General features: G+C 38.5%; 1 pseudogene; it reads left to right on the top strand.

Moving 5' to 3' along the window:
• Nucleotides 1-2,045: 2,045 nt before the first annotated feature.
• LOC112296584 (lupus La protein homolog pseudogene) lies at nt 2,046-5,498 on the top strand (annotated as a pseudogene).
• The last annotated feature ends 11,528 nt before the right edge of the window (nt 5,499-17,026 follow it).

Below are 17,026 nucleotides of genomic sequence, written 5' to 3'. Positions count from 1 at the left end.
TCTGTGATATCTATGTTCTCTCAGCACCAGAATCAGGAATACAGATACACCGAGTCTAATTAAACATAATGATAAAATGAAGTCACCTGAGAAAACATAGCATTGACTTTAATTCTGGAAAACAAGAGTTCTTTTCTCTGAGAAACCTTCCTACCTCGACAGGATGTTAGCATCAGAAAAATCTAACAAAATAGAGACCTATACTTCCTTCTCCTTAAGCCATTTACCAAAACATCTTATAATCTCTTTGTCTCTACCCACCTTCCCTTTTTCTTTCCCATTCCCTCCTAGGTTTACATGTTTTTAATTCTGGATGAAGAAGCACATTGGATAGGACTCATTTGAATTTGAAATAGTAGAACAATTATTAGACAATCTCTATGCTAATCAAAGTTTAACTTACAAAAAAAGCAAAGAAAAGTAAAGGTAAAACTGTGAGTCACAAACTAGTTCATTAAAATAGGTGACCTTTAACTATGCCTCATTGGCATTTTCTTCTAAAAAAATATGACCACTTATATAAGACACCATGAAATTACATACCCGTTCTAGTTAGTTTTGCTCTTTGCAAGTGGAGCTACTCACACTGGAAATAAGAATAATGTTTTGTATTCAAGTGTATGCTTTCTAAAGAAACCTAACAGTATGTTTGAATTTTGCATTTGAAGTATAGCAATAAGAACAGAAAAGTTACACACACACACACACACCACTTACACACACCTGTTTCTCTAAATGTCTTTCCTGAAGAGTTAAAGGAAACTGATACTTTAACTTGTCCCTTTGAATCTCATGCCAAGCAATAAAGTAAATAAGCTATGTCCTGATAGTATCAGTAGCAACATTGAAAAAGTCCACTTTAAGAATATACTTCTCAAAAGGCAAAATTTTTCAGATCAAAATATTTGATAGTATGGTAAAGGGCTAGAGAAACAAGCATTCTCTAATGCTATTTATAGGTATGCTGTCTTAGAGCAATTTGACAATAGTTATATGTATCAAATTTTAATTGTGCATGCCCTTTGATACAGCATGTCCACTTCTAGGAATGTGCTCTACAAATGCACTCACTCAAGCATTGGGTATTTGTGAAACGATGTTTCAGTGACAAAAGAATGGATAGGACCTATATGCCAAATAATGAGGGACTGGTCAAGCACCTTTGTACAGCCTGAACATGGAATACATTTCTGCCATTAAAAAGAATAAAATAAATATCAAATGTACTGTATTGAATGATCAGCAACATGCATATTTAGGTGAAATAAACAAGTTTAAAGAAAATTTGTATAGAATAATCATATACACACACATATACATTGTACTTAGAATATTTCTTTAAAAAACCGAAAGTTGCATTTTACTCTGGGAAGTCTGATTAGAACCAGGAGTGGGAATTGTACTAAATCTTCATTGTATACCCTTAAATTATTTCACTTTTTATCATAATGTGTGTTTTTTCCAGTTAAAAATATTACTGTTGATGTTGCGAAGGGTAATGTATAATATTGATCCAGTTTACTAGCTTGAATTTCAAACAAAATAAGACCAAAAATGGAAAATTTAGCTTTAAGGTTATGGTCAAACTGTCTTGCTGTCACTCTGCTCTTAAAACAGACTGAATTTCAATCTTAGATACACTGATCAACCACAGATCTCCCTCACGGAGCCTGAGAACTGGAGAAGGTCTGCGCTCTGTGGACGGAATCGGTTTGATTGAGAGAACACCCCAGGGGGCACTGAGCCAAATGTGTTTAGTTCTTTATCTTACTTGTTTATCAGAGAAGTCGCTCTTCCTACTTGCAGTGAGTTTCCTCCCATGTGAACTCTCATTCATTGCTGAGGGGAATGCAAAATGGTACAGTCACTTTGGAAGACAGTTTGACAGTTTCTCACAAAATGAAACAAACATGCTCTTAACATTGGAGCCAGCAATTGTATTCCTTCATAGTTACCCAAACAGAAAACTTAGGTTCACACAAAAACCTGCATGTGGTTATTTATAACTGCTTAATTCATAATGGCCAAACTTGGAAATAACCCAGATGTTGGGCATCCCCACTGAGTCTTTCAAGTTTCCTACCTTCATCATCTTCCAGTGTTGCCAAAGGCGGACATTTGAGGCCACCTGTATAGCCATAAGGGCTGAAAATGGTGATGAAAAAATGTCTGCTCTGGAGGCTAAAATCTGTCATCAAATTAAGTATTATTTTGGTGACTTCAATTTGCCATGGGACAAATTTTTAAAGGGACAGATCAAACTGGATGAAGCCTGGGTACCTTTGGAAATAATGACAAAATTCAATAGGTTAAACCATCTGACAACAGACTTTTAATGTAATAGTAGAAGCACTGAGCAAATCAAAGGCAGAACTCGTGGAGATAAGTGTAGATAAAACCAAAATCAGAAGATCTCCAAACAAACCCCTCCCTGAAGTGACTGATGAGTATAAAAATGATGTAAAAAACAGATATGTTCATATTAAAGGCTTCCCTACTGATGCAACCCTTGATGACATTAAAGAATGGTTAGAGGAGAACCAAGATGGAGGCATAGGTAGACACACTGCGCTTCCTCACACAACCAGAACTGACAGAAAATCGAACAGCAAGGAAGTCCGACACCAAGGAAATAAAAAATAAATATTCATCCAGACCGGTAGGAGGGGCGGAGATGGGCAGCTGGGCGGAGAGGACTTGCGTTGCCATGGCGGGACCGAGACTGGCAGAGTGTGGGATGAATGGGGCAGGCAATCTGACCAGTAGCAGACCCTGCAGTCCTACATTCGCACACTGATAAACAGAGAGGGCCGGACTCAGAGTGGCAGGTAGCACCCCATGGCCCCACATTCACACATAGATAAACCGGGATGAACAGCGGGGAGCGAAGCAGACCACACAGCCCAAGGCTTCAGCGCGGAGAAATAAAGCCTCAAACCTATGAGTGAAAACACCCGTGGGGGTTGGGGCGGCAGCAGGAGAAACTCCCAGCCTCACCAGAGAGGTCGTTGGAAAGACCCACAGGGGCCTAGAGTGTGCACAAGCCCACCCAGTCGGGAACCAGCACCAGAGGGGCCCAGTTTGATTGTGGGTAGCAGAGGGAGTGATCGAAATCCGGTGGAGAGTGGAGCAGGAGCCATTGCTCCCTATTGCTCCCCCCCTCAATGTACAGCCTCACAGCACAGTGACCAGCGAAACCCCGCCCCAGGGAATACCTAAGTCTCCACCCCTTTAAGTAAAAGACGTGCCATGACAAAAAAAAAAAAAAAAAAAAAAAAAAGGCCCAAATGACAGAACACTTCAAAGCTCCAAAAATAATTCCACTAAGCAGCGAACAGATAGCTAACCTATCAGATGCACAGTTCAAAACGCTGGTAATAAGGACACTCACAGAATTGGTTGAATTTGGTCGAAAACTAGATGAAAAAATGAAGGCTATGCTAAAAGAAACAAGGGGAAATGTACAGGGAACCAATAGTGATGCGAAGGAAACTGGGACTCAAATCATCAGTGTGGACCAGAAGGAAGAAAGAAACATCCAACCAGAAAAGAATGAAGAAACAAGAATTTGGAAAAATAAGGAGAGGCTTAGGAATCTCCAGGACATCTTGAAATGTTCCAACATCTGAATTATAGAGGTGCCAGAAGGAGAAGAGGAAGAACAAAAAATTGAGAACTTATTTGAACAAATAATGAAGGAGAACTTCCCTAATCTGGCAAAGGAAATAGACTTCCAGGAAGTCTAGGAAGCTCAGAGAGTCCCAAAGAAGCTGGACCCAAGGAGGAACACACCAAGGCACATCATAATTACATTCCCCAAGATTAAGCAGAAAGAGAGAATCTTAGAAGCAGCAAGAGAAAAGGACACAGTTACCTACAAAGGAGTTCCCATAAGACTGTCAGCTGACTTCTCAAAAGAGACCTTACAGGCAAGAAGGGGCTGGAAAGAAGTATTCCAAGTCATGAAAGGCGAGGACCTACATCCAAGATTACTGTATCCAGCAAAGCTATCATTTAGAATGGAAGGGAAGATAAAGTGCTTCTCAGATAAGGTCAAGTTAAAGAAGTTCATCATCACCAAGCCCTTATTATATGAAATGTTAAAGGGATTTATCTAAGAAAAAGATAAAAAATATGAACAGTAAAAATGACAGCAAACTCACAGTTATTAATGACCACACCTAAAACAAAAACAAGAGCAAACTAAGCAAACAACTAGAACAGGAACAGAACCGTAGAGATGGAGATTACATGGAGGCTTGTCAATAGGGGATTGGGAGGGGGAGATGGGGGGAAAGGTACAGAGAATAAGTAGCATAAATGATAGGTGGAAAATAGACAGGGGGAGGGTAAGAATAGTGTAGGAAATGTAGAAGCCAAAGAACTTATAAGTATGACTCATGGGCATGAACTATAGGGGGGGAATGTGGGAGGGAGGGGGTGGGCAGGATGGAGTGGAGTGAGGGGGGGAAATGGGACAACTGTAATAGCATAATCATTAAATATATTTTTAAAAAAGAATGGTTAGAAGATAAAGGTCAAGTACTAAATATTCAGATGAGAAGAACATTGCACAAAGCATTTAAGGGATCAGTATTTGCTGTGCTTGATAGCATTGAGTCTGCTAAAAAGTTTGTGGAGACCCCCTAGACAAAAGTACAAAGACATAGATCTACTAATACTGTTCAAGGAAGATTATTTTGCAAAAAAAAAAAGAAGAAGAAGAAGAAGAAGAAGAAAGAAAGCAAAATAAAGTAGAAGTTAAATTACGAGCTAAACAAGAGCAAGAAGAAAAACAAAAGTTAGCAGAAAATGCTGAAATCAAATCTCTAGAAGAAAAGATTGGCTGCTTGCTGAAATTTTCAGGGGACCTAGATGACCAGACCTGTAGAGAAGATTTGTATATCCTTTTCTAAAATCATGGTAAAATAAAATGGATAGACTTTGTCAGAGGAGCAAAAGAGGGAATAATTCTATTTAAAGAAAATGCTAAGGAAGCACTGGATAAAGCCAAAGATGCAAATAATGGTAACCTACAACTAAGGAACAAAGTGACATGGGAAGTATTAGATGGAGATGTGGAAAAAGAAGCACTGAAGAAAATCGCAGAAGATCAACAAGAATCCCTAAACAAATAGAAGTCAAAAGATTGCAGATTTAAAGGAAAAGGAAAGGGAAATAAAGCTGCCCAGACTGGGTCTGCTAAAGGAAAAGTACAGTTTCAGGGCAAGAAGACTAAATTTGATAGTGATGAGGAACGTGATGAAAATGGTGCATCTGGACCAGGAAAAAGAGCAAGAGAAGAAACAGACAAAGAAGAACCTGCATCAAAACAGCAGAAAACATAAAATGGTGCTGGAGACCAGTAGTTTAGTAAAAAAAACTTTTTATTTATTTTAATTAGGTTTTCAGCTGCTTTTGTCTTTGGAGGCTTTTAAAAAGAAAACCAAATTAGGTCCACTTCAATGTCCACCTGTAAAAAAGGAAAATTTTTTGTTGTTTAGCTCGTCTCTTTTTTTGTTATCCAAACAAGGATATTTTTGATGTACACTTCTGTGTTATTTCAGATAACTCAAATATCAGAAGAAAGATTCTGGTACTAAATTGCCTTTGTAATGTGGGAATGTATTAGTACAAACTAATAAAATATATTATATAAAAAGAAAAAAAAAGAAATAACCAAGATGTCCTTCAGTAGATGAGTGGATAAACAGTGGCACTTCCAGACAATGGAATATTATTTAGCACTAAAAATAAAGGACCTATCAAGCTATGAAAAGATATGGAAGAAACTTCACTTCATTACTAAGTGAAAGAAGCCAACCTGAATAGGTACTATAAGATTCCAATATATGCCATTCTAGAAAAGGCAAAACCAAGGAGACAGTAAAAACATTCTGGTTGCCAGGGGTAAAGGGAGTAAGAAATGAATAGGTAGAGCATGGAGGCTCTTTAGGGTAGGGAAACTATTTTGTATGATGCTACAATAGTGGATCTATATCATTATACATTTGTTAAAACCTATAGATTGTACAACACCAGAGCGAACCCTAATGTAAGGTGTGGACTCTGGGTGATAATCATGTCTGGCGGTGGAGGCTGTGCATGTGTGGAGACAGTGGTATATGGGAACTCTGTACTGTCCATTCACTTGGACTGTGAACCTAAAACTGCTCTTAAAAAATGTTTCTTAACAATATAAAAAAAACATTTTCTTAATTTATACCTATGTAACTATAGACTGTTTCACAGATAAAATTATAACAATAATCTTTTGCTCATTGATGATTATGGCTTTTTTTATTTTTCTTATAAATCTAGGACTAAGGGCCCTGGGGGGTTAGCTCAGTTTGTTAGTCAGCATACACTAAGGTTGCAGGTTCAATCTAAGGTCAATGCACATACAAGAATAAACCAATGAATGCATAAATATGTGGAAAAACAAATCCATCTCTCTCTCTCTCTCTTAAATCAAACAATAAATTTTTTAAAAAAATCTAGGACTGAGGCAAACTTCTCAAATACTATTAAATCATTAGCCTGAAAAGAATCATTTATGGTAATTCAGTAAAGAAAGTGTAGACAAGGTTCAGAGAATGTGGCAGGAGGACAAAATAGTTATGTAGTGACCATTGCATTTGCATACCATTGCTTCAACCTCAATATTGTCTATTAAGTAATTGAAATCTTTCAACAGTGAAATAGTTCTACTTCTTGCTTTTCTTGATTCACTATTAAGGCTTCCTAAAAGCCATCAACTTTTAAGTAATAAAAAAAATGCAGTCATGAGAGCAAAAAGTATTCACCTTACCCTGGTTTAATTTTTGAACAAAATGAACATTTTAAAAAACATCTCACAATGTAACTACAAGAAAGTCAATGACCTTGGGCTCTGTTTTGATGAAGAGTAGTATAGGGGAAGCATTACCAGTTAAATCTTTGCATGAGATTGGTTCAATCTAACATTGAAAAATAAGCATTTGTGTTCATTGTGTTTGTTTCAAGGTTTTCTGACCTTGAAATAGCAGAGAGTACCACTGACTTGGAAACATTACTGTTTACAACTCACCATACTGGGAACCAGAGGGACTTACAAGGGTAGGATGACAGGCGTGTCATGTATTAGCATCATGTTTGAAATGTTAGTGGCGTATCACACACAAGGCCGGCATATTTATTTTGCAATATTCATCTCAGCTCTTCCTGTCAAGCATGGGAAGTACAGGCAGTATGACTCACAGATTCAGATGGAAAAAGCGCCTTCCTTTTCCAGCTCCTCGGCTCAGTGACCATGAACCCATGCCTCTAGAAGGCAATAACTCTAAAACTTCAGTGAGGCAACTTTATACTCAACATACTTTTTGCTTCTCCATTTATTAAAACTAGTGGCTATATTCAGGGATGAACACAAGCACAGGCCCGATTTTTGACCACCTATGTGGTAAGATTTGAAAGGTTCATAGTTTAAGCTGGATTATTATCTCCAAAATTTCTTCACCTTACACATCAGTTAAGAGCAATAGATAACATTTTAATAACCTAGCTCCTAAATTCTTTAGATTAACTAGTTTATCTAAACTAGATTTAAGAGGACCCTAAAAAATAGGGGACAGGCTAGGTCAATTTTTATTTGGAGGGAAAGGGAACATTCTGAAATATAAAACCCAGTTCTACGGTATATCTGCAGTTTCAATGACAGCAAGCTAAAAAGAAGGTGCTATTTCTTGTCCCAGCTTCAGGAAAACAAAGAGGTGTTAAGTGTGGGTGAAGAAATCATGAAAAAAAAAATACCCTCACATTTTTTCCTTTTACAGTTTTGCTAATTTTTCCAAGGGCTACTCAATACACTGACATTTCAAGAATTCTTTAGGTTATTGATTTTCACAATCATTATCTAAGTCCTGAGCTCTTAGAATTGAATGAGAAGAGGGTTATATTCCTTCAGAGTCACGACAGACCCTGAAAGTTCTTAAAAGACAACAAAAAGTTAATTATTTAGAAATGCCAATATTTAGCTGCTATTTCTCTTGATGAACAAACTTTCAATATTCCCTCTTCTCTGTGATAATCAGTTTGAAGCCCCTTCTTGGCTTTCAGATACTCATAATTTGACCCTAAATTAGTTTTCTACTGTTGTTCAACCCAAATTTTTTCTGTACCTATGTTTACATGGCCATCCCATTGTGCTGAGAGTGTTCCCTATTTTCGGAATACTTTCCTTTTCCTATTTATCTAAAATTTTCAAGAACTACTTCAAGGCACACCTCTCTAAAAGCCCCCCTTATTTATTAATTCAATTTTTTATAAATTCCTCTAACATTTAATCTGATCAAAAATTTAGCTGTGTAATTATAGTGGTTAGCAGTGTGGGTTCCACAAATGTGAAAAATGTTATAATTGGTGAATCTACGTGATGAGCACATGGGTGTTCATTGGGCTGTTTTTGGCACTTTTTTTTTTGCAGATTTAAATATTTTTCAAAAGTTTAGAAAAGACCTTTAAGTCAGCCTATTTTCAAATGCTAGTGCCAAAACCTACCAGTTGTGTATTCTTGCAAAGAGCTCTCTGTGACTCATTTTCCTTTATAAAATGACAAAATATAATTGTGCCTACCCCACAGGCTTGTTGTGATAACAAAATGACAAATGACTATTAAAGATTTAGCTGAATAATTGCAAAATAAGTTTGTCATTTAAAGTACTACTCATTATTGTTCCTGTGAAATGCAGTACAGCACAGTGGCTAAGAATTATATGGTTATGTTCCTTGCAGTCAGATTCCTGAGCTCAGGTCCTAGCTCCAGCATTCACTAGCAATGTGACTATGCTCAAATATCGAACTTCTCTGAGGCTTCCTTTGTATCTTCTCTTAAAATGTTATTTTTGGTTTTGTTTTGTTTTTGCTGAGGATTAAAAAGATAATATGTATAAGGTATTCAACACAGTACTTGCCATACAAGCAATCAAAATTTTTGTCTCTATTTTGATTATATATAATTCTTGGTAGTAATATGCAAACAATTTTTAAAATTACAAACTCCAAATTTCTTAAAATCAAAGATCCTTTCTTCTAAATATGCTATATCATCAAGCAAAAGACACAGCATTCAATAGTTATGTGATAAGTATAACTCTCCTTACAACCTGACCAGACTTACTTCTCCTGTCAAAAAGAATAGACCATCAGAGAGATGCAAATTAAAATCGCAGTGAGATACCACTTCACATGGGTCAGAATGACCATCATAGCCAAATCAACAAACAATAAGTGCTGGCTAATTTGTGTAGGAGAAGGAACTCTACTCAGTTGCTCAGTTGTTCAGTACTCAGTTGGGTGCTCAGAAAAAGGAACCCTAGTGCACTGTGGGTGGGAAGGCAGACTGGCGCAGCCACTGTGGAAAACAGTATGGAAGTTCCTCAAAAAACTAAAAATGGAACTGCCTTTTGACCCTGAAATTCCACTGCTGGGATTATACCCCCTAAAATCCTGAAACACCAATTCAAAAGAACCTATGCACCCCAATGTTCATAGCAGCACAATTTACAAGAGCCAAGTGCTAGAAGCAACCTAAGTGCCCATCAGTAAACAAGTGGATCAAAAAACTATGGCACATTTACACAATGGAATACTATGCAGCAGAAAGAAGGAGCTCTTACCCTTCGCGACAGCGAAGGGATGGAACTGGAGAACATTATGCTAAGTGAAATAAGCGAGTCAGTGAAAGAGAAATACTATATGATCTCACCTATAAGTGGTACCTAATCAACAAAACAAACAAGCATGCAAAATATAACCAGAGACATTGAAATTAAGAGCAAACTGACAGTAGCCAGAGGGGAGGTGGGAGAAGATAAAAGAGGGGAAAAGGGGAGGGGTTGTCAAGGAACATGTATAAAGGACACATGGACAAAGCCAAAGGAGGGTAGGTTCAAGGGTGGAAGGTGGGGCTGGCTGGGGTAGAGGGGGAATGGTGGGGGGGGAAATGGGGACAACTGTACTTGAACAATAAAAAAATAAATTTAAAAAAATTTTTAAAAAGAAGAGACTTAGAAAGCATCAGATGGTCACATTGAAGAAAGACAGCAATAGGTAAGGGAAGGAAACCCTACTCATATTTTTAGTCAGCATGATGAGTAACCTGCACAGATTATGTTCTTAAAGATTTATCACAGTGGATCAAACAATTTTAAAAGACACAAAGTGATTAAAATTGAGAAAAAATTAAGGAAGAGAAAAGGTCATAACAATACCTAGTCTGGGGGAAAGAAGATGGCAAGTAGTTTTATTCTATGTGTCAACTATGATGGGAGGTATTTGCTTAGTTTCCAGGGCTGAGAGAGATTTGAGACTCATTAAGAAGTGAAACAAATACTCAGACTCAAGAGTATTAATTAAAGTAATGTTATCTTTTATAATAGATGCACTTTGAATTTTCAGTAGCTTAACAGAATTGAACTTTGTTTATTGCCATTGACAAGTGGGCATTTGTGATTAATGGGAATAGGAGGCGAGGGAACTCTCTGCTCCATGAACTCACTGAAGGACTGGTTGTATGGAGGTTCATCCATCTTCAATATGTTTCTTCCAGTTTCCTTGAGTATCGTCTTCATTCCAGCTCATGAAAAGGGGAAAACCATGGAGGACAATGCATAGGTAATTTTATTGCATAGGAATAGAAGTCTATCACCTCCATTTTCATCCCATTAGTTCTAGATTTTAGCCACATGGCCAGAGCTAAGTGCACAGAAATCTGGAGAATGTGATCTAGCTGAGTCAAAGAAAGAAAAAGAAATAGTTTTGTGATCAGCTAGGCATACTTGCCATAATATGGCCAGTCAATGACGTCTACATGGAGCAGAGAAACCAGTTGTGATAGATAACATAAGGTATGAATTTGCTGATGCTGATTCTCACAAAAGGATGTCCTTACATGGAGACACCACAGAATTCCAGGTTGGGTGGTGTGTGCTTTCAGAGTGGAGTTATAAGCTAGATCTATAGAATCTGAGGTCATCTGGCCTCTGAGGTTTTGACTGAAGTAGATGAAGTTTGAGAAAATTAGTGGCAAATGAGTATCTTTTGCCCAGAGAATATTTTTAGCTCTGTAAAGTAGGTTCTGCGATGGAACATGAGTAGAAGCAGCAAAGAAAGAAATATTTCTTTGGACTGAGTTCAGGTCCGAACAATACAGGAAAGTTGAAAGTTCAGGTTTTCTTCCAGGGTAGGAAACACAGTGGAAAGTAGAAAAAATAAGACTGTGTCGTGGTCTAGAATTCCATTTTTTGTTTGTTTGTTTGTTTCCCCTAGTTGCCTTTATTGTTGTGGTCAGAGAAGATTCTTTACCTTTGGTTGAAGGCTTATAAATCAGGCTCAAATAAGTCTTAACACATCACTAATTCTAGAATACTTCTAGTTCCGCCATAAAACTCATATAGTTTCTTAGAGGCTTATCATTCAAGGAAAAGTTTCTTATCCTTTTCTGGTATGCCCAACCAGGCCAATAAAACAGACACTTCCTGTTCCTGGAAATATTGGCAAAGTAATTACTACACTTCTGTACATCTAGTTCACTTTCTCCTCCCAAAAGGGAAGACATGACTTGGCTAACTGGTAAGATTAGGAAAAGGGTCTGCAAACACATGGCCTTGACCTTCAGCCTCTAGTTTTGGGTAATCCTTCTTAGAAATTCCTAGCCTTGAGGGATGAGGTAGGAATAGGGATAGGAAAGCCAGAGGTTCTGACTATGACTTGGTGAGTTATTCTGAGATAAATGTATAAAGAAGCCTTATTAATAGTCAAATTTTCAAACCACCTTTTAAAATTTAAGTCTAATACCAACAAGCTTGTATTTCCATACTTGTTTGTCTGACTCTTGCACATTTTCCTCAAATAAATATTAAATACAGGGGGAGGGGTTACTATTTATTGGTTGCCAACCCCAACAATTACACTTATTGCTATTTCTCAAAATTATTTCTAGCTTATGCTATTGCTTCCATGACTCCAAATAATAATAATAATCCCAACATCTTCAGCAGTTTTAAAACGTCTCACATGTTCTCAGAGAAATGTATAGGGAATATGGGGAGAAGCAGAGTATTAAACATTTCATTTCTGTGAAGTCTGGAAGCTTGATTTCCCTGTAGACCTAATTTCTTTCAAACACAGAATATCAGTGCTAGAAAAGTTGAGGTGACAAGGAGATACTTTCAAGTTCAGACAGCCATGATCTATTCAGGGCACATTTGTGGGCCATTCACCTCATACCTCCACCTGCACACCAAACAAAAGAGTGTTTTTGTAAGGTATATATTTTCAACTTAAATTTTTAGTCCCCAGAATACAACTTGACTCCTGGCCTTCTTCATCAGGGCTATTATCATGGCTGGAATGCAAAAAAAAATAGTAATAAAGCCATAGGATGAATAAGGCATCTGCTCCAAATGGTCCAACTGTTTTATAGCTGTAGACAAATATTGATTTCATTGGTAAAACTACTTAGATGGAGAGTCTTGCTGCTCAGATTAATTCTATTTACTCAATCTTTTTCATATTTGGTAAACAGAGAACCAAGTTTGCAACAGGAGTGTAAATTGAACTTCCTTTAAAGTAATTTACAGAGGAAAAGAAATTTCTTCCTATGCCTATCATGCAAACTAGCATTTCCAGCAACCTAGAACTCCTTATGTCCTTGCTTTGCTTCTCTTCGTTCAGCTGTAAATGATCTCACCACTCCATTTCATAGGCAGCACAAACACCACAATCTAAGGGTTTTCAGGTTGTGCTGAATTAGTGAAGCAAGCTTAAATAAATCAAATGCTTAAATTCTAATTGATTGCAAATGCAGAGCCTGTTTGAGCTACAATTTCTCTCAACGTGGTCACTGTATTCCAGTTTGACCTGAAAGAGAAAACAGGTGTCTGTGTGTGTGTGTGTGTTGAGGGTGGCAGGTACAGGTGGGCTTCCCCCATGAGGAAGGCAGTCTTCTACTCTGCTTGAGTGAGGGAGGGAGCAGAAAAGCATCTGTTTTTATGTGAATAGCCACACCAGTTCCATAGATTCTGCTCTAAACAAAGCTTGGGCTTCTTTAGCTATTGCTTTCCCCAATCCTCCAGAATTTATTTAAAAAACAATTAAACCTAATTAAAACTATCTGCTTTACTGGCAGAGCGGCCCTTCAATGCCCTAGGAAGACAGAGAGGTTGCTCAGAGAGGGGCTGGGAAACAAGGAAACATGGAGCTCTGCATACGCGAGAAAATAAGCAGGAAGAAAGATAACACGTTATTGAAAAATCCAAAAGACTAAAGACTAATGACAAGCGTTAGGACCCCAGGCAAGATGCGAGACCCTGGGAAATTATGCGCCTGGAATGAGGGTGTAGCTGGTCTCAGAAGATCCAACCAGCAGTCCTGACCTATTTGCTCCGCGGGAGTGACCATGTTATTACTTGGGGTTTAGTGTGTCAGCCTCCATGCTTACTGGACCCTGGATGCTGAAGGGTACAGGCTCCGTGGCAAACCTGGCTTGCTTAGATTGGTCGTTTAATTTCCCTGCTGCTCTCTAGAGAGTCTATTTCTATACTGTAGCATATTTATTATGAATATTAAGTGATAAAACTAGCTGTATTTGAGAAGAGAGTCATGCCCACTGAAGACTTCATGTTAATTAGCCACAAATAAAGCCCATCCTTCTCTATAAAACCTAATGCTTTACATTCTAATTCGATCAGCTGTTAGGTTTCTGTTTCCCTGTCACCACAGAGCCACAGGATGAAGATATTGTGTTAATGTATGTATAATAGTAATGTTTTCAAGCAGGTTCTTTAATTTGAAAACATTTAGGAATGTCCTAGTTGTAAGTGGGAAATAGAAGACACAGGTGCAAATGTATCATTAAATTTTATGGAGGCACCAAATTTTATTTTAACCAATAATTTTGATATTTTACCTCCAAACCAAAGCCTTGACACTAGCTCAGGGTGTCAAACTCATTTTCACTGGGGGCCACATTGGACTAGCAGTTGCCTTCACAGGGCTGAATGTAATTTTAGGACTGTATCAATATAACTACTCCTTAACTAGGGGCAAGGCATTTGGCACTGCCGTTGGGTAGAAATACGGTGCTGGGCCAGATAAAACAAGGTGGAGGGCTGGATTCAGCTCACGGGCCTTGTGTTTGCCACCTGTGCACTAGCTCATTAAAAAGAAAACTCCATTTTGTAATTCCAGCTCAACTACAAAAGCCCAATCATCACAAGGAAAATAGCAAAGGACTTGATGTGTACATTCGTGTACTGGGTGAGGGTGCAGGGAGCATCGAGGAGGCACTTAGAAGGAATATCAGAAGGAGAGAGTAAGAAGTGTATCAGGAAATATGCCACTCAGGAATCTAGCCTTGGAATAAGTAATAGTAGACATAAAAATGCTTACAAAAGGATTTCACTAACAAGATTTTCCCCTTAAGAGCATTTGTCTCTGGAATGTAAAATCCTTAAATTAGAGAAGGTAAGAGTATTATAAAAGAGACTGCACATTAAAAAGTGAAAACAGTAAAAAATAACAAAAAATGTAAATCAAAAAAATTCTAATGTATGTGTCAGCCTTTTCAAATTTCAGACACATGACTGAAACTTTTTCACTTACAAAAACTTTCAACAGAAATAGTTCAGTAAGACCTACTTAAGAACCTCAGAAATCTGGATCTTCCTGGCTATTATGTTCAAATTATGAAGAAGTCCATTCTTCAGTTAGTCGACTGGAAGCTTAACAACTCATTTACTGTACAAACTATACTGGAAAGAATTGCTAAAAAATGTCACTACCTTGTTGCTATGGTAGTGACAATCTGATAGAGGCATGATTGGATAGTCCTCATCATATTCTGGGCAATCAGTCTCTTTGGTTGTTTGGCTGGTTGGTTGGGGTTTTTTTGGTTGGGTTGCCCTCACCCCTTGCTAGGCAATATGAAAATAAACATAATCTAAATGTCTACCAGTACAAATGAAATTACACACTAAGTTTTCTTAATACCCACCACCTGTGGGTAGGCCAGAGCCCAGGTCCTCTTTAACATCCCTTTCCAATTTTGAAACTCTCGGCATGTCCCAGTCTGGGCCTCTCTTCTCTGCTCTTGGGGTGTGAAGTAGCTCCTTACCTCTAATTCCAGCTCTGTCAGCAAGCCAGCCCTCACACCCCAGTAATCATGTCCTGAGAATCTGAACCTTAAGAGCTCCCTTGGGTGAACCTGCATTGGCCCGCCTACCTCAGGAGGCACTGCTTTATTATGAGACTCTGCCACTCCTAGCTAGGACTTCTCTTTCTTTCTCACATGCACCTGAGGGGCAGCTCTAGCTTTACACAACACCTCATGAAGGCTCAGCTGGAGTGAAAGGGAGGTACTCAGGGAGGTTAATTCACAGCAGCTACTAGAGATGGCTGTTCTAGAGACCCTTGGTTGTGATGCACCTTAAAGCCTGCCTCCGTCCTCATCACTCCTTGTGAGGGAGGTCAGTTTTCTCCTCCAGTGTTTTAAACTTGGCTAGACTCCTCAGAGACAAGGAAATAAATCCTGAAGAGATGAAGATATTCCCTCCGGTTCTCCAGACAATATTCATTTCTTGTCTCAAAGTCTACTTTGTCCAAGGGTGACTGACAGTGGAAAACCCCACTCCCATAGAATCAGGTCCTCACCTTCAGCTTCAATGGAACAATCACGTAGAATCCAGCCACCCTTACTTTATAAGTGCTGTGCACTTGGAAGGTGGAAAGGGTTCAAGACTGAGCAAGCACGAGAAGTGGCTTCTTTATAACCATTGCTTACAAATTACTAAGAGTTGATAGCTCTTTTAAATTGTCAGTTTCACAAATTATGGGCTTTAGCTCTTGAATCTGGCCCATTTACTAGTGTTTTCTGGTCCTTTCTCCAGAGTGAACTGAAAGGGATTTCTGTACATCTTTTTTAAAGTCTCAGGGTCTCATAAACTGATCAGCTCCCAGAAGCTACTCAATGCATGACTCAAAATACATTGTAGGCTTCTAAATCAATACTCAGCAAAGAAACATATTTTTATAAGAAGCAGCCCACCAGAAATGCTGTTCTGCTTACCACATAGATGACCTTTTCTGCAATTCCCCAGAACAGTTTAGCTTCTTACAGCAACAGCTTCTCAAATGCCTCCCTTTCTAAATATGCCCTGTGACTTAGATTTGCATAACTGAAAGGCCCATGCAATGATTTTCCTCAAAATACAGAAATAATCTGCACCACCATGGTCCTGAAGTCCCAACTTTCTGCAAAACAGAAAAACCACTTGCAATTTTGAAGCGACCTTTTTCACAAGTTCTGTCTCTTCCATCAGTGTTTCCAATAGCCTGGGACCAAGTGTCCTCCAAGTTCAGCACATGTGCTCTTCGACACCACCTTGAGCAGTCACCCAGGGAGCTAGCCTGCAGTGGAATCACTTTCAGATCTTTTCTCAGGAACTGCTTCCTTTACCCTATCTAGTCAGCAAGGGACCTTTCTAGAAACTACCCTATCTAATGTCAAATAAGATCAGTTAAATAAGAATAATAGCAAACACCTAACAATAGTTACTATGTGCCATGTACTGTTCCAAGTACCCCATATATGTAGATATATGTCTTCAAAACAACTCATTTGCATATACATTAGACACGCATGCCCCAACTCTGCCCATTTTGTGGTCCAAAGAGAGATTAAATGACTTGCTCAGATCATACAGAAGGTAAAAATGGCAGAACATGAATTTGACTTAGTTTGGCTCCCAATTCAATCTCTCAATCACTCTACTCTGTTGCCTCATGAGAGTGGCTCTCGTACCACTTTTCGTAAGTGCCCAATTTAAAAAGTGGCCAAATTGACTTAGAGTATTTCAGCCACTATCCCACTTCATTGATTTCCTGTGGTTTCAGAAAATGCAATCACAGAGTGACTCTAGCACACATTTGCAGCTCCCCATTGGAGGAGGGCCATGGACACCGCCGCCTTCTTTTGGTTTCATTATTA

This window comes from Desmodus rotundus, chromosome 7 (genome assembly GCF_022682495.2).
Source record: "Desmodus rotundus isolate HL8 chromosome 7, HLdesRot8A.1, whole genome shotgun sequence".
NCBI classification, from domain to species: Eukaryota; Metazoa; Chordata; class Mammalia; order Chiroptera; family Phyllostomidae; genus Desmodus; species Desmodus rotundus.
The sequence above is the reverse complement of the archived record's forward strand: the minus strand, read 5'-3'. Positions and strand labels throughout refer to the sequence as shown.